General features: G+C 45.3%; 1 protein-coding gene across 1 annotated transcript in view; it reads right to left on the bottom strand.

Moving 5' to 3' along the window:
• LOC117879662 (suppressor of cytokine signaling 1-like) overlaps positions 1-21,703 on the bottom strand; it is a 29,566-nt gene extending 7,863 nt beyond the window's left edge. The window contains exons 1-2 of the mRNA XM_034774938.1: positions 21,415-21,703; positions 1,321-1,445 (exon numbers count right to left, since the gene is read on the bottom strand). The gene's annotated coding sequence lies outside the window, so the exon portion shown is untranslated. The remainder of the gene's footprint in view (positions 1-1,320; positions 1,446-21,414) is intronic.
• Positions 21,704-22,193: the final 490 nt, after the last annotated feature.

Below are 22,193 nucleotides of genomic sequence, written 5' to 3'. Positions count from 1 at the left end.
CTCTCACTTCACCTACTTATCTCAGGCATACCACAGTACTACAGCAACACAAACCAATGTCCACGTTCCTTCAGTCAAAAGACAGGGATTTTCCATTCCCTCAGACTGGTCAGGCAAGCCAAACCAAACCCCAACAGAACCCCCGTGAAGCCTGCTACAGCAGTCACTGTTCTAAAGCTCAGCTAATCACATCACTCAATTTGCTGATTATTTTGAAGCCTCCTTTAATTTATTTAGTTGGGTACTTGTACCAGATTGACTGCTCTGTAGCCTGAAGTCCTCCAGTGGGGGGGGAAAGGTATAACACAGGCAGCAGGAGCCATTCTTTCACATGGCCCTGCTAACAGGTCTTACCCCTTACCTAAGAGTGGGCTTTGGAGGAGGGTACAGGAGTTCAGTCTCCATCATCTATTGTCCTTCTGCTGAATCTACCAACAAAGGACTAAGGCCAGTTGTCATGGTGGTTTTAGGGATGTGGACACTGGCCCACTAAGGCCCCATCTTTGCTAGCCTTTTCCCCACTAATGTTTCTCACTGTGGTTAACAATGACACAGCAGCACCACCAGTGGTACTTAACAAAGGGAACTTTTCTAGACATAGAACTGTGACTATACCATCTGATCTCTCATTGGGAAACTTTTACAGTGGCAGAAAGCTTCACTTTCTAGTCATGAAAGCTTGTGAGATACAGAACCTTTAACCCATCACTGGTATAGGACTGAATATTCTCTATCCTGTACCTCAGCTCTGTCATTTTGGGAAGGAAATTCCACTTTCATTGGTGGGGGAGAGGGAGGATAAGGAGAAGTCAGCCACTGGCAGGTTGATTTTTATTTATTTATTTATTAAATAAAGCCAGCTGCTGGAAGCTGCTCCGGAGATTTGGAATGTCAGAGTAAATCCCAGGGGAGATTGATCAGTGGGCAGAAAGCAAATAATACAGTCGAAATTGCATTATAAATGCAATTTATCACAGAACTCACCACCACAGATGAGACAAAGTAAATACACACACACAGTTAAATGGATATACCCAGTCTGTAAAGTGCTTTGAGATCGAAGGTACTATAGAAATGTATTACTACCACAATTTGCTTCGCAGGATGTAGCTACAGCACTGAGTTGAGGAGGCAGGGCCAAAACCTCACTTCTTTCAATTGTGCCCAAATCAAGACCTCCAAATAGCAGTTTAGCCAAGTCAGCTCAGCTATGACATGTGACCTCAAGGGTATAGGTTGTAAAGCAAAGAAAATTGCAGCTTCAGGCATATAGATCTGATTTTTCTGCATTTTTGCATCCAAACTCCCCAAAAGGCTTACCTCTTTTAATTTGCCATCCATCGGGATAAGCTTTTGGACATAAGGCCCAGGAATATCCATTTCCAAGAGTTCCAGCACAGTACTTCCTAACTTTTGCAAAGCCTCAAGCAAGAATAGCTTCTCACCTTGAAAAGTAAGAGAGACGTCAGTCAAACTGGTGAGCAAGTCCATCAGTGAAATACAGTGGGCCCCAAGTTTGCCCACCTTGATCTATATCAGCCCAGACTCATGCTCCGCAGTACATTTCAGATGGTGTGTGATGGAATGTACCCGTGTCCACACCTTACACACGATTGTAATAATCTTTGTACAAAGTATACTTTGTGAGATATCATTTAAAAATTCAATTTTCTGATAAATAACATCATGGCAAAATGCACATAGCAGTGTTATATGTGAAGTTATAAACATAAGCGGAGATCATTACTTAGGCCTGGTCTACACTGGTCTACGTGAATAACGTCGCTGAAGTCGACGTACTTAGATCGACTTACTGTGGTGTCTTCATCGCGGTGAGTCGACTGCTGCCGCTTCCCCATCGACTCTGCCTGCGCCTCTCGCCGAGCTGGAGTACGGGAGTCGACGGCAGAGCGCTCAGGGGTCGATTTATCCCGTCTAGACTAGACGTGATAAATTGATCCCTGCTGGATCAATCACTGCCCGCTGATCCGGCAGGTAGTGTAGACATACCCTAAGACTATGACTAAACTAGCACTTTTGTCAGTATAACTTATGTCACTCAGGGGTGTGAAAAAAACAACACCCCTCTCAGCGACATAAATTACACCTACAGAAGCTCCAGTGCGGCCATCGCTATGCGGCAGGAGACGCTCTCTTGACAACATAGCTACTGCCGCTTGTTGGGGGTGGTTTAGTTATGTCAACGGGAGAGCTCTCTCCCACTGGCATAGAGCGGCTAGATAGGAGAGCTTACAGCAGTGCAGCTGCCTCGGTACCGCTGTGCTGCTGTAAGGTCTCTGGTGTAGACATAGCCTAAAAGTATGTTTTCCAGAGAAGACTTGGGAATGGCCAAACCAATTCCTCAGAGGCAAAGGGCAAGCTGATGCCTCAGCCAGGTGTGAACAAGGCTGACAGACCATTACCTGTGAAGTGGCCATTCTTTGGGCTTGGCTACACTTGCGAGTTACAATGCAATAACGAAGCCCCGGGCGCCCTAGCTTACTACCTGTTCACATTAGCAAGGCACATAGAGCGCTCTGACTCCGCGGCTACAGCGCTGCTGGTACTCTACCTCAGCGAGTGAAATAATGTTTGCTGCACCCCTGCTGGAGCGCTGCGGCGCCAGTGTGGACGAGGTGTTGCATTACTGTGCTCTGATCAGCCTCCGGAAACGTCCCATAATTCCCTTAAGTCAAGTGGCCACTCTTGCCATTGTTTTGTAATCACTGCAGGAATGCGGATATGCCCTTTGAAAGCTCCGTTCCGAGACAAAGCAACCATTACTGTGGAATGCTGTGTGAGAGAGAGAGAGGCGGAGGGGAGAGGGGGGTCTGTTGCTGTCTGAACTTACAAGACAGCATGCTGACATGCTCTCAGCCCCCCCCAAACCCACTCTCTTTCCCCCCACATACCCACAACACACTCCCTGTCACACTCCACCCCACCCCACATTTGAAAAGCACATTGCAGCCACTTGCATGCTGGGATAGCTACCACAATGCACTGCTCTCTGTGGCTGTTGCAAGAGCTGCTAATGTGGCCACGCCAGTGCGCTAGCAGCTGTCAGTGTGGACAGATTGTAGCGCTTTCCCTACTGCACTCTACGAAGGCTGGTTTAACTCAAAACGCTCTACATCTGCAAGTGTAGCCATGCCCTTTGGCAGGAAAAAAGGGTGCAGGGGCAAAAATATCTACGTCTTGGCAAAGAAACAATATGAAGTTCCCTTCCACACAGACTGCCTGTCACCTTGCTCCCAGCTGGAAATGCTTTGAATTTAACATAATTTGTTAAGTTAGGCACCGGTTGCATTTTATCTTAATTTTTCTTGCAACCATTTCTGACTTTTATGCCCTATTGCTTGTACTCACTTAAAATCTCTTCGTAGCTAATTAACTTGTTTTACTGTTTTATCTAATCCAGTGTGTTTGAATTGAAGTGTCTGGGAAACTCCATTTGGGGTAGCAAGCTATGTGTATATTATTTCTATTAAAGGAATAACTGACTTTATATAATTTGTATTGTCCAGAAGGCTAGACAGTACAGGACATATATTTCCAGGAGGATGTCTAGGACCTGTGGGGGTGGGGTCACCTTGCATAACCAAGGCTGGCAAGAGCCCAGCTGTGGCTGGCTGCCTGCTGCACACACAGACACAGCTGGGAGTGACTTGTCTGCTTGAGAGTGTTTGTGAGCAGTCCAAACTGGAGGCAACAGCAGCAAAGCACTGTAAAGGGCACCCCAGGTTAGAAGGCAGGGGTGACACAACTACTCATTAGTCTGGATCGTACCCTGGGTATGTCACTTGGCGACAGTCAATGATAGTTTTATTATCACTGCCTTCAATGCTCTGGCCTGACTAGCAACCCCGCGTACATGGTGGATACCTCCAAAATAGCTCTCAGTCACCCCAGAGGCATCAGGAAGAGCTTTGAAATTGTCATTGTCTTTTGGAATTTAAATAGTGAAAACTGAAAGTGTCTTCAAAACTAATTTTAAAAATTGCTCAGGATCTCAAAGATTATGCTTCCCACAACAACAAGCTCAAGGCGGTGGTTGATACAGTGTCTAACATGAGAAGCATCTTGTCTACATTTGTTCTGTATGTCATTTGAACAGCCCATATTCACTATTGAACCATCTGAATGCAGCCCCAATCAATTTTGATTTGAGCTCTTCTGCCTTGATTCCAACAACCTCTAGAGTGGTCTTTTATTCCTTCTGCTGGCCCAGTTACCAAGGCTGCTATGTCAGCAAAGAGAGCACACGTCCCAAAAATACAATGTACAATGACTTGTTCAGCTACAGACCTGTTAGTGGATTCATCAATAGGCAGAAAAATAAACCTAGCTTTCTATACATATTTCGGGGGCACTTCCCTAAGACCTTGTCTACACTACAGAGTTTCATTATTTCTATTTAACTGGACTGCTTTGCAATGTTTATAGTCCACGCCATGAAGTGCACCCATAGACGGAAGGTGTATTTAGCTGATTTGTAGTTCTGCCACATGTCCGCACTAGTGCTACACAATCGGTGTAGCTGCAATGATTTCTGGGTATCTATTCCGGAGTTCCCAGAGCAGCTCCAGGCTGAACTCTGGGCAATTCTGAAAGGCCTAAATATATTTGTGGGAGGAGGGGTCACACTCCCACAACCCACTGGGGAAATTCTCTGCTTCCCATGAGGTATCCCATAAGTCCCCTGGAGCACAGCAACCTATTACAAAGTATTTCATGCAATCTAGAGTCCAGTCAGAATGCTGAGCTTGCACTTTTGTATCAGCAGCAAAGGTTATAAATGGATCCCATAAAAGTGTATCATGAGTCATGTAAGATGGCGGCAGTGAGAGGGTGAGGAGTGTTCAAATAGAGAGCCCAAGAGTGAAGCTGTGTATACTTTAATGGTTACCACATACTCTATCCACATTAATGCTAACCTTATTTAAGCTGTTACCACAATACTGTAGTATCTCCTTTGTCCACACCAGCACTAACACACTTGAGACTCAATCAAGGTTGGTTCTGGGGGGAACAAACAAACCTAGGCTGAATAGCACACAGAGAGGTTTGCATATAAATGAAGGTGTTACTGTTATGCCAGCAATGCCCCTCTGCCATATACATTGGCCAAACCGGACAGTCTCTACGAAAAAGAATAAATGGACACAAATCAGACATCAAGAATTATAACATTCAAAAACCAGTTGGAGAACACTTCAATCTCCCTGGCCACTCGATTACAGACCTAAAAGTTGCAATATTACAACAACAAAAACTTCAAAAACAGACTCCAACTAGAGACTGCTGAATTGGAATTAATTTGCAAATTGGACACCATTAAATTAGGCTTGAACAAAGACTGGGAGTGGATGGGCCATTACACAAAGTAAAACTATTTCCCCATGCTTATTCCCCCCCCCCCCCGTCCCCCTACAGTTCCTCATATCTCCTTGTCAATTACTGGAAATGGGCCATTTTCATTACCACTACAGTTTTTTTTTCTCTCCTGCTGATAAAAGCTCACCTTAACTGATCACTCTCCTTATAGTGTGTATAGTAACACCCATTGTTTCATGTTCTCTGTGTATATATATATATCTTCCTACTGTATTTTTCACTACATGCATCCGAAGAAGTGGGCAGTAGCCCACGAAAGCTTATCCTCAAATAAATTTGTTAGTCTCTAAGGTGCCACAAGTACTCCTGTTCTTTTTGTGATACAGACTAACACGGCTGCTACTCTGAAAGGGTTAACTAGAGTGACCAGATGTCCCGACTGCATAGGTACATAGGTACAGTCCCGATTTTGGGGTCTTTTTCTTATATAGGCTCCTATTACCCTCCACCCCGGTCCCAATTTTTCACACTTGCTGTCTGGTCACTCTAGTATTAACTGCCATCCATTTCTTTAAGACAGTTGCAAATTCTTAGGCCTGTCCTTTCTTTATTGTTCACTCTGTGGATATAAACATAGGTTGATTCAAGAATGAGGCGATTTATTTATTGTTTGTTGATTAAGGCCATTATGATTGGCAAGTTACAGGGTATTTGGAAAAACTCAAAACTGAAATTGCATCTACTGACTGTACAAACCAGTGTTCAGCAAGGAAGCAAATGTATAGCTCTCCTTATATTGCAATCTAGTAACAGAAGCCACATGTAGAGAGAGCGACATTTCCTGCTTCCATGCATTGTATATCAGCAGCAGAACAATCATGTACTGGGAAGGAATCAATTCTACAGGCCTTGCAAAAGGATTGCTCTTATCAGAAAGCTTTTCGTTAAGCTGCTTGGCTCTAGCAGCAACAGCCAGGTTCGTTACAGCCCTGCAACTGCAAAATATCAGAGAGGCCATCGCTCGCCTAAAAGCCAAAACATGTTTTGCAAGAGCTGTAAGTAACCAGTTGCAGTTTAGTACAAACCTGCTCTGGTTTGGTTGTCTAATTTAATTATCACTTGCCTTTCTGGCAAAAATAATTTCCTTTGGACTACTGAACTCTGGCCTACAGCTTGGAATTATTTTTCTCCCTCTTAAAAAATTAAACAGTTTTGCAGCAGCCATATTGGCTGATGCTAAGTTTAGGAGACTTTAACAGCTGCTATTTAGCCTACTCGAGCCTGACTAAAAAACTGAATTGTTGCTTGCCTTTCTGGCTAACATGCCTGCCTTTGCTGGTCGTTGGCCAGCTGTAGTATTGTCAAAATCATGATTTTATCTTGTGATGCAAGAAGCTCCAACCTTCACACAAATCTCAGCCCTGCCTGGAGGAAAATCCCTCTGACTGGCTGTCTTTCCCACCTCCGGGGGAAGAGAAACTGGTAGAGATGCTGCAGGAAGAAAATAGCTCTTCCCTCTCCTCTTGGGAGCACAGGGACGTTTTTGGGTGGGGGGGGGGCGAAGCAGCTGACACCATTCTCACTGGAGAGAAGGGAGGAGAAGGAGGAAGCAGAAACAACCCAGAAGCTCAGGGTGACTTGGCTCCCCCTCTCTCCATTGAAAAATGTGTCAGCTTCTTCCTCTTCCCATCTCCCTCTGCAATATCAGGCCTGGGAAGGTGGGGGGGAGAATAAGCCCCCCCCCCCGGGATTCCATTGTAGCCTCTCCCGCCCCCCAAGCCTGGTAGAGGGGGTGAAGAGCCACTGGAGATGCAGGAGAAGCAGAGGTGCACTGAGGGTAAGGTTCAGATGTGGGACGGGGTGGTTTGTCATTAATTGATGAGCTGGAGGATGGATAGATGCAGGGTGGGAGGGCACAGAATTAATTAACATTTTGGGGAGAAGTTGGCTGCCTCCTGATACAGAGTTTACAGTAGACCTCTCATAGCACGGCACAAAAACACTTTATAAATCTGGAAGAGTTGCCAATTGTGTGTGTCTGTCTGTCATATTTACAGCCACCACAGACCAGATGAGAACACTAACAGACGACACACTCAGACTGAGTCTGAGACATGTTCAGCAGTGCATTTTTCCTTGGTCTCATCCCATCCCCAGTGCAGTACTTTTATGAATAACATCATTTACGTCCATTCACCTGCCTTCTGACTGCCACACTCTCCTCAGCCCCTTCTCCTTCCCTTTTCCCTGATGCAGCTCAATCCTCTTTGCTCCAACCCCACACAGGCACCGTCCCCATCTCACTGGGGCTCAGTTGCTGCTGTGCCAGGTTGAGACCACAGAAATAACTTCTGGAGAAGTAACAGGCTGTCAGTGGTTTCAGCGTGGTGAGACAACTGGCCCACTGATCAGAAAAAGGATATTGAGGGAATGGTGCTGAAGGTAACCAGTCATAACGGATAGTTTCAACTACCCAGGTACAAAACTGGTCAAGTGTTACAATGGGAAAGGTTTAGAGAAATTTTCTTGACACTGAAATGGTTGCTTCTTGGAACAGTTAGTCCTACAAGCACACAGGAAGAGAGGATATCCTTAACGTACTCCTAAGTAACCCACAGGAGTTGATTGAAGAGGAAACATTAGTTAGGCCCCTAAGTAACAGTGATCACAATATAATTAAGGTCAATATCCTCAAAGGAGGAATCGTATAAAAAAATTGCATTGACACACTAAGCATTAGAAAGGGGGATTCCTGCCCACCTGCCCTCTCCATGAAACGGAAGCTAGAAAAAAAGCCCTGAAAGTGAAAGTCACCACTGAGGTTACTTAAGCAACCCTAATACAGTCACAAAAGTATGCAATCCCCTAAACAAACAAGGAAGCAAGAAGGGAACCAAAATGGCTAACAGGCAAGGTTCAAGAGGCCATTCAAGCCAAACAGGTATTATTTGTATTGTGGTAGCACCTAAGAGCCCCAGTCACTGATCAGGACCCCACAATGTTAGGCAATGTACTAAACATGCAACAAAAAGATGGCTCCTACCCGAATGTGCTCACAATGTAAGTAATCTTTAAGAAGATGGCATCTAACCCTAGTAAAGCAAATAAACTACAGAAGCCAATATGTAAATTGAGGTTAGGGTGGCTATGATGAGGTTGGGTCAGCAAATAGCAAAGATGTATATAAAAACAAGAGTGTTTTCCATAGATCAGAAGCAGGAAACTTGTGAGAAAATAATCAGGACTAGTAGACTACTAGTAAGTAAAAGGCACAATTAAGGAGAATAAGGACATTGCTGAAAAGCTAAATGCATCAGTCTTCACTATCAAGGACGTAAAAGAGATACCTCCTCCAGATCTATTATTTTCCAGTTATTAAGATTAGGCACTATCAGACATTAAGGTATCAAGAGAGGAGATGCTGAGACAAACGGATAAAAAAAACAAGTCATGAGGACCAGATGGTCTACGGCAGTTAGCCTCATGCCACAAGGTTCCATATTGTTTAATATATTTATTAATTATCTGGAAAAGCAGGTGAACAGTGAGGTGGCAAACAGTGCAGATGACAAAATTACTTAGGTTAGTTAAAACCATAGACGAGAAGAACTTCAGAAGGATCAAGCAAAGCTAGATAAATTGGCGACACAAGATCAGATTAAATTCAGTGTTGATAAATACAAGGTAATGCATGTTTGTAGGAAAACTTTGAACTACTCATACAACTTATAAGATTCTAAATTAATTGTACTAACTCAGGAAAGATCTGGACAACTCTGTAGACATGGGATGGGCAAACTTTTGGGCCTGAGGGCCACATCTGGGTATGGAAATTGTATGGCAGGCCAGGAATGCTCACAAAATTGGGGGTTGGGGTGCGGGAGGGGATGAAGGCTCCAGCTGGGGATGTGGGCTCTGGGGCCAGAAATGAGGAGTTCAGGATGTGGGAGGAGGCTGCGGGCTGGGGTAGGGGGTTGGGATGGAGGGGTGGGAGGGTGAGGGCTCCGGCTGGGGATGTGGGCTCTGGGATGGGACAGGGGATGAGGGGTTGGGGGTGCAGGAAAGTGCTCTTGGCTGGGACCGAGGGGTTCGGAGGGCAGGAGGGGGATTAGGGCTGGGGCAGGGGGTTGGGGCGCTGGAGGGGGTCAGAGGTGCAGGCTCTGACAGGCGGCTCTGTGCACTGCCCTGTCTGCAGGTGCCACCCCTGCAGCTCCCATTGGTTGTGGTTCCCGGCCAATGGGAGCTGCGGGGGTGGCACTTGGGGTGGAGGCAGTGTGCAGAGCCCCCTGGCTACCCCTACGCTTAGGAGCCAGAGGGGGGATATGTCGCTGCTTCTGGGAGCCCCAGCACAGGCGGAGCAGAGCAAGCCCCCACCCCGCTCCTCAGTGGGAGCCTGAGGGCTGGATTAAAACGTCTGAAGGGCTAGATGTGGCTTCTGGGCCGTAGTTTGCCCATCCCTGCTGTAGACAGCTCAATGAAAAAAGCGTCTGCTTGATGTGCAGAGGCAATCAGAAAAGCAAACAAAAATGCTAGGATGCATAATAAATGGAATGGAAAATAAAAATGAGGACGTAATGACATTAAGAAAGTCAATAATATGCTCTCACCTCTCACCTGGAATACTATGTTCAGTTCTGGTAAAAAATGGATACAGAAGGGTGGAGGGGGTTTCAGAGACCAGGGATGAAGGGGCACAGAAAAACTTCTATAAGAAGAGGGACAGAAAAGACTAGCACTGTTTAGAAGAGATAGGTGAGAAGAGGCATGAAGGAAATATCAAGACAATGAAGGTATAAAATCAGACAGTTCTTTGTATACGCTCTCATAATACAACAAGAAGAGGACAGTCAATGAAGTTGAAAGGTAAACTTAAAATTGACAGAACTACTCTCCCCATGCATACTTTATTTTTGATGCAGTCCCCAACATTCTCATTTTGTCATTGCCTGTCCTGCACAAACTCTATTCAATACCCATCAGTCTGTGAAGACTTCATAAAGCACACCTCACTATACCAATCCATAAGGCCAATATGAGGGTAACAAATATTTTATTGGTCAGTTTATGCCCTGGTTTAATAGTATTTAGCTGTATGTAAGTTCAGAAGTTTTAAAATCAAGTGATTTTAAAGTAGAGCGGACTAGAGACTCCACAGTGAGTCATTTTTAAGTGTCACTTTTAAGCAACCATCACGTAAACATTCAACTTCCCATAAGAATTCCAATGTGCTCTGATAATGATCACAAACATACGTTTCCTGTGCAAAGTTAAGAAAGTGACTACAGGACTTATAAAGGATCCGTTATGTCAATCTCAATTACGGAGTTGCTACTGAATAGCTCTATATCAATAACTTAGACTACTTTTCTTCATACTATCGCAAAAGAAAAGTTATGTACCATTCTACAGTGAATCAATTGTTACAAACAAAAAGACAATCATACCTCTCCAACATTTTGAGGGGCAGCACTTACTTTGGTCCTGTTGTACATTACATTCCACACAAATCTTGTGTCTCATCACTTACTTTCAAAAGTTGCTTACAACAAAAATAATCATGGCGCAGATGTTATTGATGTCATTTACATTAAAAGGATAAATCCCACAGTACTTTCAGTTTCTTGCATTTATATATTTGTGTCCTCCTCACTTTGGTTCTGGGTCACACATTGTCTCCTGTATGTGGGCCTTGGAAGGCTGAGAAATATGCACAAAATTACTAGATAAGTGACTTAGTCCAAAGCTGGAGCTAGAACACTGTTCCTTTAGTGCCAAAAACACAGACTTCTACCATTTGAGAGTAAGGGAAAAATCTCTGTTACACTGATGAATAGGAGAAGCATTACTGCTCTCTCCAAAAGTGTAAGAGCACACATACACACTATGGTCCAGTCCTGCAACTGCATCCTCAAGGGCAGATCCATGCACCCGTGTTGAACCCCACTGACTTCAGTGAGACTCCATGCACGTGGAAGCATCCCCCTATGCAGTTCAAACTGCAAGAACAATTACAATTAAATATAATTTGAGTACGTTTGCTTAATTATAATCTATTTTCTTCAACTATAGGTGGGACATAAGTTTTCAATATAATTTAATTATGTGGAAAGTATGACAGAGTAGTAACAAGCTGTTTTTGAGTTAGAGGATCACAAAGTGTTGGACAAGTCAAAATTTGAGATCAGGTTTGCAGAAAAGCCTTCAGAGTAAACCTGGTAATTTTTGATCTAACTCAATTTTGCTAACAAAAATTCTAGGAGAGCTAATACAAAGCTAACGGAACCTGGTTGCAACCTTAACCATGGAAAGTTGATCCTCTATATAGTACATTACATATGTTTTTGAGTATGAGAGAGCATAAGAGAACTGTTCGGGGGAGGGCAGGAAGGGGGAAAACAGAAAATGAGCGTTACCAAAATACCTTGAGAGTAGTTCTTGGAAATGTGCAGTCTGCAAATTTGTATCAGACTTCATTTCCTGTGAAGTGCACACTGACTTTTTCATCTCTCCACCAAAGGAAAGGAAAATGAACACGCTTTAAAGGGGCTGCTGTGCACTCTCCAAAGATAACACAGCAAATTTTGCCATTAAATAACACACCCAAAAATTGACATCTTTTGCTCATTTAAGCTAGTTTACAAGAACTGAACTATTATGATTCTGATACAGAACAACTGGATATAACCTAAGATTCAAAGTAGTATTGATTATACCTTCTTAAACCTTTCCCTTCTGGAGACTTGGGTTCAAATCCTGAGTTTGGTCATGGATGTCACTTATTTTTGGACACTTATTCACAATACAAAATAAACAGGGACCAGTTGTGCCAGACATCTTTGCTTTAAGAAAGGCCCAAAACTGAATTAATAGATGGGTCTGATCAGAAATAAGGCAGAATCATACAAATGTAGGGCTGGAAGGGAGCTCGAGAGATAATCTAGTCCAGCCCCCACGCCAAGGCTGGGGCAAGTAAACCGTCCTAGACCATCCTTGACAGCTGTTTGTCTAATCTGTGCTTAAATACCTCCAATTACAGGGATTCCACATCCTCCCTTGGTTCCAGTTCTAACAATAAGGATAGTTAAGCAAGTTTTTCCTAACATCTAACCTAAATTTCTTTTGTTGCAAATGAAGCAGATTACTTCTTATCCTACCTTTCATGGACATGAAGAACAATTGACCACCATCCTCGACAACACTCTGCAACCACATTAAGGGCTGTTATCAGGTCCCCCTGGGGTCTTCTTTCTCAAGACCAAACATACTGGCTTTTTTTTAAATCTTTGCTCATAGGTCAGATTTTCTAAACCTTTTATCATTTTTGTTGCTCTCCTCTGGACTCTTTCCAGTTTGTCCACATCTTTCTTAAAGGATCATGACCAAAACTGGACACACACTCCACCTGTGATCTCATCGGTGCTGAATAGAGCAGAACAAATGCCACCCGAATGTTACATCTGACACTCCTGTTAATACACCCCAGAATCATATTAGCCATTTTTGCACCTGCATCACATTGTGGATCATGTTCAATTTGTGATCCACTATAACCCCTAGTCCTTTGCAGCAGTACTACCACCTAGCCAGTTATTCCCCATTTTGTAGTTGTGTATTTTATTTTTTCTGTCTAAGTGTGCTACCTTCAACTTTTTCCACTTGTTAATTTCAGACCAATTCTCTAATTCAGCGGTTCTCAAACTATGGGTCGGGACCCCACAGTGGGTCAGGTCCCTGTTTTAATGGGGTCACCAAGGCTGGCTTAGACTTGCTGGGGCCTGGGGCTGAAGCCTGAACTCCACCGTGTGGGGCCAAAGCTGAAGCCCAAGGGCTTCAGCCCTGGGCAGCAAGGCTCAGGTTACAGGCCTCCCGCCCGGGGCTGAAGCCCTTGGGATTTGGATTTGGCCCCCACTGCCTGCAGCGGTGGGGCTTGGGTGGGTCAGGCTTCGGTCTTCCTTCCTGGAGTCGTGTAGTAATTTTTGTTGTCAGAAGGGACTTGCGGTGCAATGAAGTTTGATAACTCCTGCTCTAATTTGTCAAGGTCATTTTGAATTCTAATCTGTCCTCCAAAGTGCTTGGTGTCATCTGCAAATTTTATAAGCATACTTTCCATTCCATTATCCAAGTCATTAATGAAAACATTGAAAAGTACCAGACCCAAGACTGACTCCCGTGGGACCACACTAGATATGCCCTCCCAGTTCAACAGTGAACCACTGATAACTACTATTTGAGTATGGTCTTTCAACCATCTGTGTACCCACCTTATAGTACTTTCATCTAGACCACATTCTCATAAGCAAACTAGGGCAATATCATGTGGGACTGTGTCAAAAGCCTTACTAAAATCAAGATACATCATGTCTACTGCTTCCTCACTATCCACTAGGCCAGTAACCCCATCAAAGGAGGAAATGAGGTTGGTTTGGCATGATTTGTTCTTGACTATTGGCTATTATTTATCACCCTATTATCTTCTAAGGCTCAGATTTTTTAAGACATTTAGGCATTGCAACACCTATCTGATTTAGGATCCTCAATATCATTTTAAAAGGGACGTAGGCACTTAAATCCCATTGACAGTTGAAATCCTTTTTGAAAATTAAATTTAGGCTCCTAAATCAGTTAGGCATTGCAATGCTGAATACAACAATGCCTAAATACCTTTAAAAATCTGGGCCTAGGTGCTTACAAGTTGATTGGTTAATAATTTGTTCCATTATATTTCCAGGTATCAAAGTTAGGCTGACTGGTCTATAATTCCTTAGGTCCTCTTAGTTCCCTTTTTTAAAGATCAGTACTATGTTTGCCCTTCTCCCTCCTCTGGGACCTCCCCTGTCCTCCCTGAATTCTCAAAAATAATTGCTAATGGTTCCGAGATTGCTTCAGCGAGGTCCTTAAGTACCCTAGCATGAATTTCATCAGGCCCTGCTGACTTGAATACATCTAACTTATCTAAATATTCTTTAACTTGTTCTTTTCCTATTCTGGCTTGTGTTCCTTCCCCCTTGTTAATATTAATTGTGCTAAGCATCTGGTCACAATTAACCTTTTTAGTGAAAACGGAAGCAAAATAGGAATTAAATACCTCAGACTTCTTGATGTCATGAGTTATTAGCTCTTCTTCCCTGCTAACTAGTGGACTTAGGACAGGTCTATACTACAAACTTGCATCGACGCAGCTGCTGTAGCACTCCTGGTGAAGACACTTTAAGCCGACAGGAGAGAGCTCTCCCATTGGATTAATAAATCCACTTCCGTGAAAGGCGGTAGCTTCTTCCACTGAGACACGCTGTCTACATGGGAGGGTTAAGGTCAGTATACCTATCGCTCAGGGGTGTGGATTTTTCACATCCCTGAGCAACATAGTTATATTGAAGTGTGTAGTGTAGACCTGGCCTTAACCTTTCCTTTGTCTTTCTTTCACTCCTAATGTATTTGTAGAACCTCCTCTGAATGTCCTTTATGTCCCTTGCGGTTTGTTCCTTAGGTCTGGTCTACACTACGGGGTTAGGTCGACATAAGTTGCCTTGCATCAACCTAGCTGTGGAAATGTCTTCACATAAATTTGGCTCCCACAGACATAATCACCTCTCTGCACTGATTTAGTAACACCATCTTCCCAAGTGGCGTAGAGTCATGGTAGATGTAATTATGTCGATGCTGTGTCAGTGTAGACACTGTGCTGCTTACATCAACTGTTACTGGCTTTCAGGAGCTATCCCACAATGCCCCACACTGACAATACAATCAACACACGCGCTCCTGGTGAGGACACACACCGCTGACAGAAGGAGCCAAGCGTGCACATACACAAGCGATTTAATAACTGTGGTAGGTGTATGCTGATGTAAGTTAAATCGACATAATTTTGTAGTGTAGACATGGCCTTAGTCTTTCCGATTTTGTCTCAACATGCTTGTGCTATTCTTTTGAACTCATCCGTAGCAATCTGTCCGTGTTTCTATTTTTTGTAGGATACATTTTTGATTTCCAGGCAATTAAAGAGTTCCTGATGGAGCCATATTGGCTTCTTTCTATTCTTCCTGTCTTTCCTTTGCATTGAGATAATTTGCTGTAGTGCCTTTAATATTGCCTCCTTGAGACACTGCCAATTCTCCTTTACTCCTTAGTAGTACAGTAGTAGCAATAGTAGGGATGCTGCATGTCAGCAGTGATGTACATGGGCAGATTGGTAGTAGGAACCAATATTCTAGCTTTAACTTATGCCTTTAGTCACATGCATTCATGTATCAAATGAATATATAATTTCAGCATGGTCTTGTAAGTAAATATTCATTTATAAAAATACTTCTTATACAGCAGAAGTGTCTAACATCTGATATTTGTGGCTCGCATGACATATTCAGATTCCACACAATCTAAGCTTTCATTTAAAAAAATACATTTCCAGCCCTCATGGTTTACAAACACTAACCAAGTGTAACTGAAGCAAAGCTGTCTGTTAAGTCTGCAGAGCTCCGGAAATAATGGTTGACAAAATGTGACCTCCTTAATTAATCCAACTGAGGTGATGATCTTGAAGTCTAATGATTACATTTAATATCAGCAATATCTATTTTATTGCTAACCAAGATGAGATGGGAATGGGTGAGAAAAAAGAATGGGTGAGAGAGGGAGTGTGTGGTAGTGGGGGAACTGGGAGTTACTGGTGGGAAAGAAATGCAGATAGAAGAAAGGTGGAGACACACAGAGAAAGAAAAATGGAAAAGGAGAGAAACATAAGGCAGAAATAGTGGCATAAAGGTGGGAATATTTTCTGTAATATTGCAGCCACATTCAGTATCAATGAGATAACTAACATTTCAGTTACAAGCTATATTCTACCTTAGATCTTTGTGCAAAAATCCCATTGACACCTGCAAGAAATTCCCAGTGGATTAAGGATGGTCCATACTCCTACATGTAGGCTCCAATCCATAATTTAGAAATAGAATTTGGCTCTCTCCAAAAATGAGTTTGACAACTCTGTTACAGAAGCATAGATATGTACATTTGGAGGTTTGCATGAGATCAACTTTTTTTTTTGGTGGGGACAGAGGCGCGGTTGTTCTTTCATGTCTGCTTTTCAAGACACAAAGGTTCAATAGTTGTGACATAGGCTTCTGTGCCTTGGGAGAAGGCTGCAGTTTATGCATTGCTTTTAGTACAGCCTAAAATTACTCTTGAGGGAATTCTGCATCACTGCATGTGTGCAGAATTCATGTCCCCTGCAGATTTCTTTGCTTCCCAGCAGAAAAATGACTTTCTGACAGGGAAGCTGCAAGAGCAGTCACACACTACTCCTTAGCAGCGCAGGTACATCACTTCAGGCACCTGGAGCAGCCGGTGGAGAGGTAAATCACCACGAGGCTGGGGACAACCCAGCCAATGGCTCCTACCCTAAGCTGAGATCAACTGCTAGTCCCAGCTGGGCTGGAGGCAGGAGAGGATAGGACTTCCTCTTCCTCTTCCCCTTCAAGGAATAGCTGGGGCTGTGTCAGACTCACCCCCAGAAACCTCCCCCAGGAAGTTCAGCACCCTCCCGTGCTTCCTGCCCCCATCGCTCCTCAGCTGTGGGGCAAGGGGTCACTGTATGAGGAGCTGCTCCCCCATTCATCCAACCCCCGTGCATCTGGACCTCCCATACATAGGCTAGGTCTACACTACCCGCCTGAATCGGCGGGTAGAAATCAATCTCTCGGGGATCGAATTATTGCGTCTCATCGGGACGCGACAATCGATCCCCGAACCGACGCTCTTACTCCACCAGCGGAGGTGGGAGTAAGCGCTGTCAACGGGGAGCCGCGGAGGTCGATTTTGCCACCGTCCTCACAGCGGGGTAAGTCGGCTCCGATAGGTCGAATTCAGCTACGCTATTCGCGTAGCTGAATTTGCGTATCTTAAATCGACCCCCCCCCGTAGTGAAGACCTGCCCTCAGACACTCCCGCTAAGCCTCACCCCGTACACCCAGAAACCTCCTAACCCTCCATACCCAAATCCCACCCCACTGAACCTCAACTCCTGCATCTGGAGCCCCCCTGCACTCAGCCCCCTGCCTCTGGACCCCCACCCCTGCACCCAGACCACCCCCCACTGAGCTCCCTGCACTCAAACCCCCACCCTGATGCCCCACCCTCTGCACCACCCTGAATCCCCACATCCAGACCCCCACACCACTGACTCCCAACTAGCTGCATCCAGACTCCCACCCCATCAAGCCCCACTCCTCCAGCACCCAGACCCCCCCACTGACTCCCCCATGCCCAGACCCCTCTGCTGAGCCCCAACCACCTTCACCTGGAAGCCTCTGCAGAGTCCCATTGCCCCTGCACCTGGAACCCCCCCCCCCCATGAGCCTCTGTGCATCCAGATCCCCCCACACCTACACCCCCCACCAAGCTGCCTGCACCCAGATTTTCCCACACAGAATCCTCTCACCCCCACACCTGGATCCCCCCACCCTGAGCTCCTCCACACTTGGATCCTGCCTGGTTGAGCCTGTCTGCCCCACATCTGGTGCACCTGGCGCAGAGGGACAGGTCCAGGCCTTGTGTCAGGGTCAGGTGCAGCCTCACTCAGGTGTCCCAGGGCTGCGGGGGAGGGGGGGGAAGGGGGGCTCAGAGTGATCTCCCACCTTCGTGCAGCCAGTGGCCTATGCTCCCCACTGCCATGCTGGATCCTCTACATTTATTTATTCACATATAAAACTTGCAGAATTTTAAAATATTGTGCGCAGAATTCTTAGGCGCAGACTTTTTAATTTTTTGGTGCAGAATGCCCTCAGGAGTATTACATGAAAGATTGCATATATATTCAAATCAACAATATTTAAGGTCAGTTATGGATGAGCCAGGTTATATAATCATATCGCTAGCACAGTGACGAGCAACATAAAAATGAATCAGTGCCTATTGATCTGGAGAAGGCCAAAACAATACTTAAAAATTATTCCTGAAGCCAAATATCCAATTGATGAAGACAATTAACAAAAACAGAAACACTTATAAATACAGGTTTCAGAGTAACAGCCGTGTTAGTCTGTATCCGCAAAAAGAACAGGAGTACTTGTGGCACCTTAGAGACTAACAAATTTATTAGAGCATAAGCTTTCGTGGACTACAGCCCACTTCTTCGGATGCATATAGAATGGTAGTCCACGAAAGCTTATGATCTAATAAATTTGTTAGTCTCTAAGGTGCCACAAGTACTCCTGTTCTTCTTTTTACTTATAAATACAGTTTGGCTTAATCCACAATGGCTATCCCAGGGGTTGGCAACATTTGGCACGTGGCTCGCCAGGGTAAGCACCCTGGCGGGCCGGGCCAGTTTATTTACCTGCTGACGCGGCAGGTTCGGCTGATCGCGGCCCCCACTGGCCGCGGTTCGCCGTCTCAGGCCAATGGGGTGGCGGGAAGCCGCAGCCAGCACATCCCTCACCTGTGCTGCTTCTCGCCGCCCCCATTGGCCCAGGACGGCGAACGGGGGCCGTGATCGGCCGAACCTGCCGCGTCAGCAGGTAAATAAACTGGCCCGGCCCGCCAGGGTACTTACCCTGGCGAGCTGCATGCCAAACGTTGCCGACCCCTGGGCTAGCCAAATCTTATTAGAACTTAGTTCAACCCAGACCAAGTTTATACTTTAATGTTTGCCCCACAAAACATTTAACACACATGCTTAACTTTAAACATACATACAGTCCCTTTGACCTCAAAAAGATTAAACATGCTTAAAGCATGCGTGCTAAGTGTTTGCAGGATCCAGGCTACAGCCAGAATTGTTTTGGTAATGTAGACAGGACTGTGTCCTCTCTTCTGACAGACTGGCATTAAAGGGGAAGTGTCAGAAAACTGTAGTTATATTTGATCTCATCACATCTCAGGAGCTAAACAGGGTTGGACATGGTCAATATGTGATTAGGTTTTCCTTTAAATTCCCCAGAGTGCTGCAAGGAGTGAAATTGGCAATGCAATAAATTATGCTGTTCCCTTTAAATTAGTAATGAACTAATAATCCCAGAATGGTAGTGGGCTGAATTGGCAACCATAAAAATTCAAAAATCACAAGTCAAACACCCTCCAAAAATCATGAGACTGGCTTTTAAATCATGAGTTTTTATTTATAAAAAATAATAAATGTTGGATTCTTTTCATTTGTTTTCAGGGTGCATCCAGGTCCTGTTTTCAAGCTTTTCTTTGAACCAGGGCTTTTTTATTTATGTATTTATTTTTAGATAAAAGCTGAGATTCTCAAGTCTGAGTTCTTGGAAACATTTGATTAAGTAAAAAATAAATATAGTGAAATTCACAATAAAAGTGCAAGGAGGGTGACAATAGAGTAAGGAACCCGGTATTGCTTATAAGTGCCACTTTTCATATAAACTATAGAAACAAGGTATTGGTTATGACACCTTTTTGCAACATCATCAGCCCTGGTGTTCTAAGCAAATTCCAATTTAAAATTACAATCTGCCTTTATATAGGAAGAATTTCCAGTTGGCAAATTATTCAAGTCCTACAACATTGTGTATTGTTATATTACACTTGCTGTTCCAGAGGTGAATGCATCTCCATGCCAACAAAAATGATCCTGCTATTTAAAATTTGTAAAGTTGGTAAAATATTTTATATTCTTTGGATGAAAGCCAATTCTCAATATTTTATTTCTGAGTCTTCTGATATTTGATATTTTTCTTATAGGCACAGCTCCGGCATTTGAATGATTTTCTCAGTTTTCTTTTTTCTTAATTAAATTTCTAGCCCTTGTGGTTCTGGAGGAAGCTTGAAAATGTGACCTGATTATTAATTATTATTATTATTAAATGTGCCCATTATTGTTTGAAAAATCTCATTATTTTTAGAGGTCTGACTCATGATTTCTTGAATGCGTGGTGTTGGCAATGCTGTTATACCAATTATTCTGGTTCTCTACCAACCCACACCAAAAAACACGCATTAATTGAAGCATTTTCTAATTTTCAAATCTAGTTCCAATCAACAAATTCACACCAATTTTAAATATCTTTAGTTTAGAATAAAATCAACTGCTGCTTTACTGAGAAACAAAAAATAAACCAAACCAAAATCAGTAGCCACCTATAGTAGCAGTAACCGTAGCAGCACCTACCACCTGTGTTCTAGCCATGTAGCAACAAACAAGAGGACTCTCCAAGTGAGCTAACAAAACTGACAGCTAGAATTTGGGACAGAGCAAGTGGTGACATAAGATAATAAAACAGCTTTTAAGAGGCTGCCTTTATCTTCCCCTTTCTTTTCTTTTCTTTTCTTTTTTTTTTAAGAAAATTCAGTGCTGGTTAAAGATGATGGATTGGATTCTTATGTCTCCACCAGCGCTGGTACCTTCAGACCAAAGCTGCAGCATCAGGATGGTTGAGTGGCTGCAGCTGGCATTGCCAGTGCCTGTGCTAACTTGCTCTCCAGGGCTGCCCATCTAACAACTAGCGCTAAATTGTTTCAGCAGAGAAGCTGGGGGGAAGCCCATTGTGTGGCATCCATCTTTTGTCAGGTTGGCGACCTCAGTGACTCAAGCCTGTTTAAATCAAGAAGGGATAACAGCAGAGAGCACATCTTTCCCGGGGAAGAAGGGGGGAACCCTTCCACTTTCCAGGTTGCCGCAGTCCAGATGGACTCAAAGGAGCGAACCTCTGAGGACTAGCCCCGATGCTGATCCGGCCGCGGAGGCTAGGACCTGCCAGCGATCTACGCTCTTTGTGATTAGCTACTTCGGACGCCGTCCGCTGCAGCGTGGGGCTCTGCTCCTAGATGGATTTGCAGGCTGGAGAAGGAGTTTTGTTTGCTGGGGGATCAAGGCTGAAGGCGGCTGCTAACTGACTTTAACTTTAGGACAATCGGTGCAACTTTCCAGGCGGAGAAGCAGCACTGGACCCTGGAGTTCAGCCCAGAGTTTGTCTCTCCACCCCAAGGAGCCGGGTTTCCTCCACAATCTCCCGCTAACTCAATGAAGCGCCCACCTCCCAAAACTCCTCTCTCCTCCCCCTCTCGAAGAGAACCCCCCTTCGAGCCACTTGAAAGTAACAAAGGAGGCTTTGCGTTACTTACTGGAGGCGGGGGCCAGCCCGTGCACTTGGGCCAGGGATGCACGCCAAGTCCTCCTGCTAGCTCGCCCGGGCCGGGAGGAGGGATGGGGGCTAGGGCACTTCGGGTTTGCAAACAAGGGAAGAAGATGCTCTCTCCAGGACAAGAGGCGGAGGGGGTCCGGCCCTCTCTCCCGCCCCCGTTTCCTAAGTAGGTCCCAAATAGTTGCTCAGGTGCAAAAGTGCGGCTGGAAACCCCCCCCAAGGAGCACCTCAGAGCCGAGCCCTTCTAGCAAAGTTGCTCTGAGCGCAGAGGGGAGAGAGGCAGGAACGCGGGGCTGAGTCACTGGAAGGCGGCGGCGGCAGCTGCTTGGCGCGTCCCGCCTGCTGTGGGGGGGGGGGGGGCGCAGAGCGAGACTCCCAACAGCTGCAGCAGCCTCCTAGGGCTGCCGGCCGGCGCGCGCCAGCCTCCCCCGCACGCGCGCCTGCCTCGGGTACCGGCAGCTGGGTCGCGCGCCTGCAGCGCCTGGCGCGCAGCCCTTCGCTTTCGTTGGTTCCAAGGAGGCCGCGCGCACTAAGGGACCGCCGGCAAGTGCCAGCCCCGCTCACAAACGAAAAAGCCCCCCTGCGCTGGGGAGAGGGGAACCCCTTTCGGCTCTGCTGCCCGCCCGCGCCAAGCAGCACGGCCGCAGCGGGGGAAAGGCAGGAGCGAGGGGGAGGCTGCGGGGTGACTGACCCCTGCCCTTCCTGCTCAGTGGGGTGAGCCGGGGCTCGCTGCAGAGGCCAAGCCCTGGACAGACGCTG

The sequence above is a fragment of the Trachemys scripta genome, chromosome 1 (assembly GCF_013100865.1).
Source record: "Trachemys scripta elegans isolate TJP31775 chromosome 1, CAS_Tse_1.0, whole genome shotgun sequence".
NCBI lineage: Eukaryota > Metazoa > Chordata > Testudines > Emydidae > Trachemys > Trachemys scripta.
This window is presented reverse-complemented; position numbering and strand designations above follow the sequence as displayed.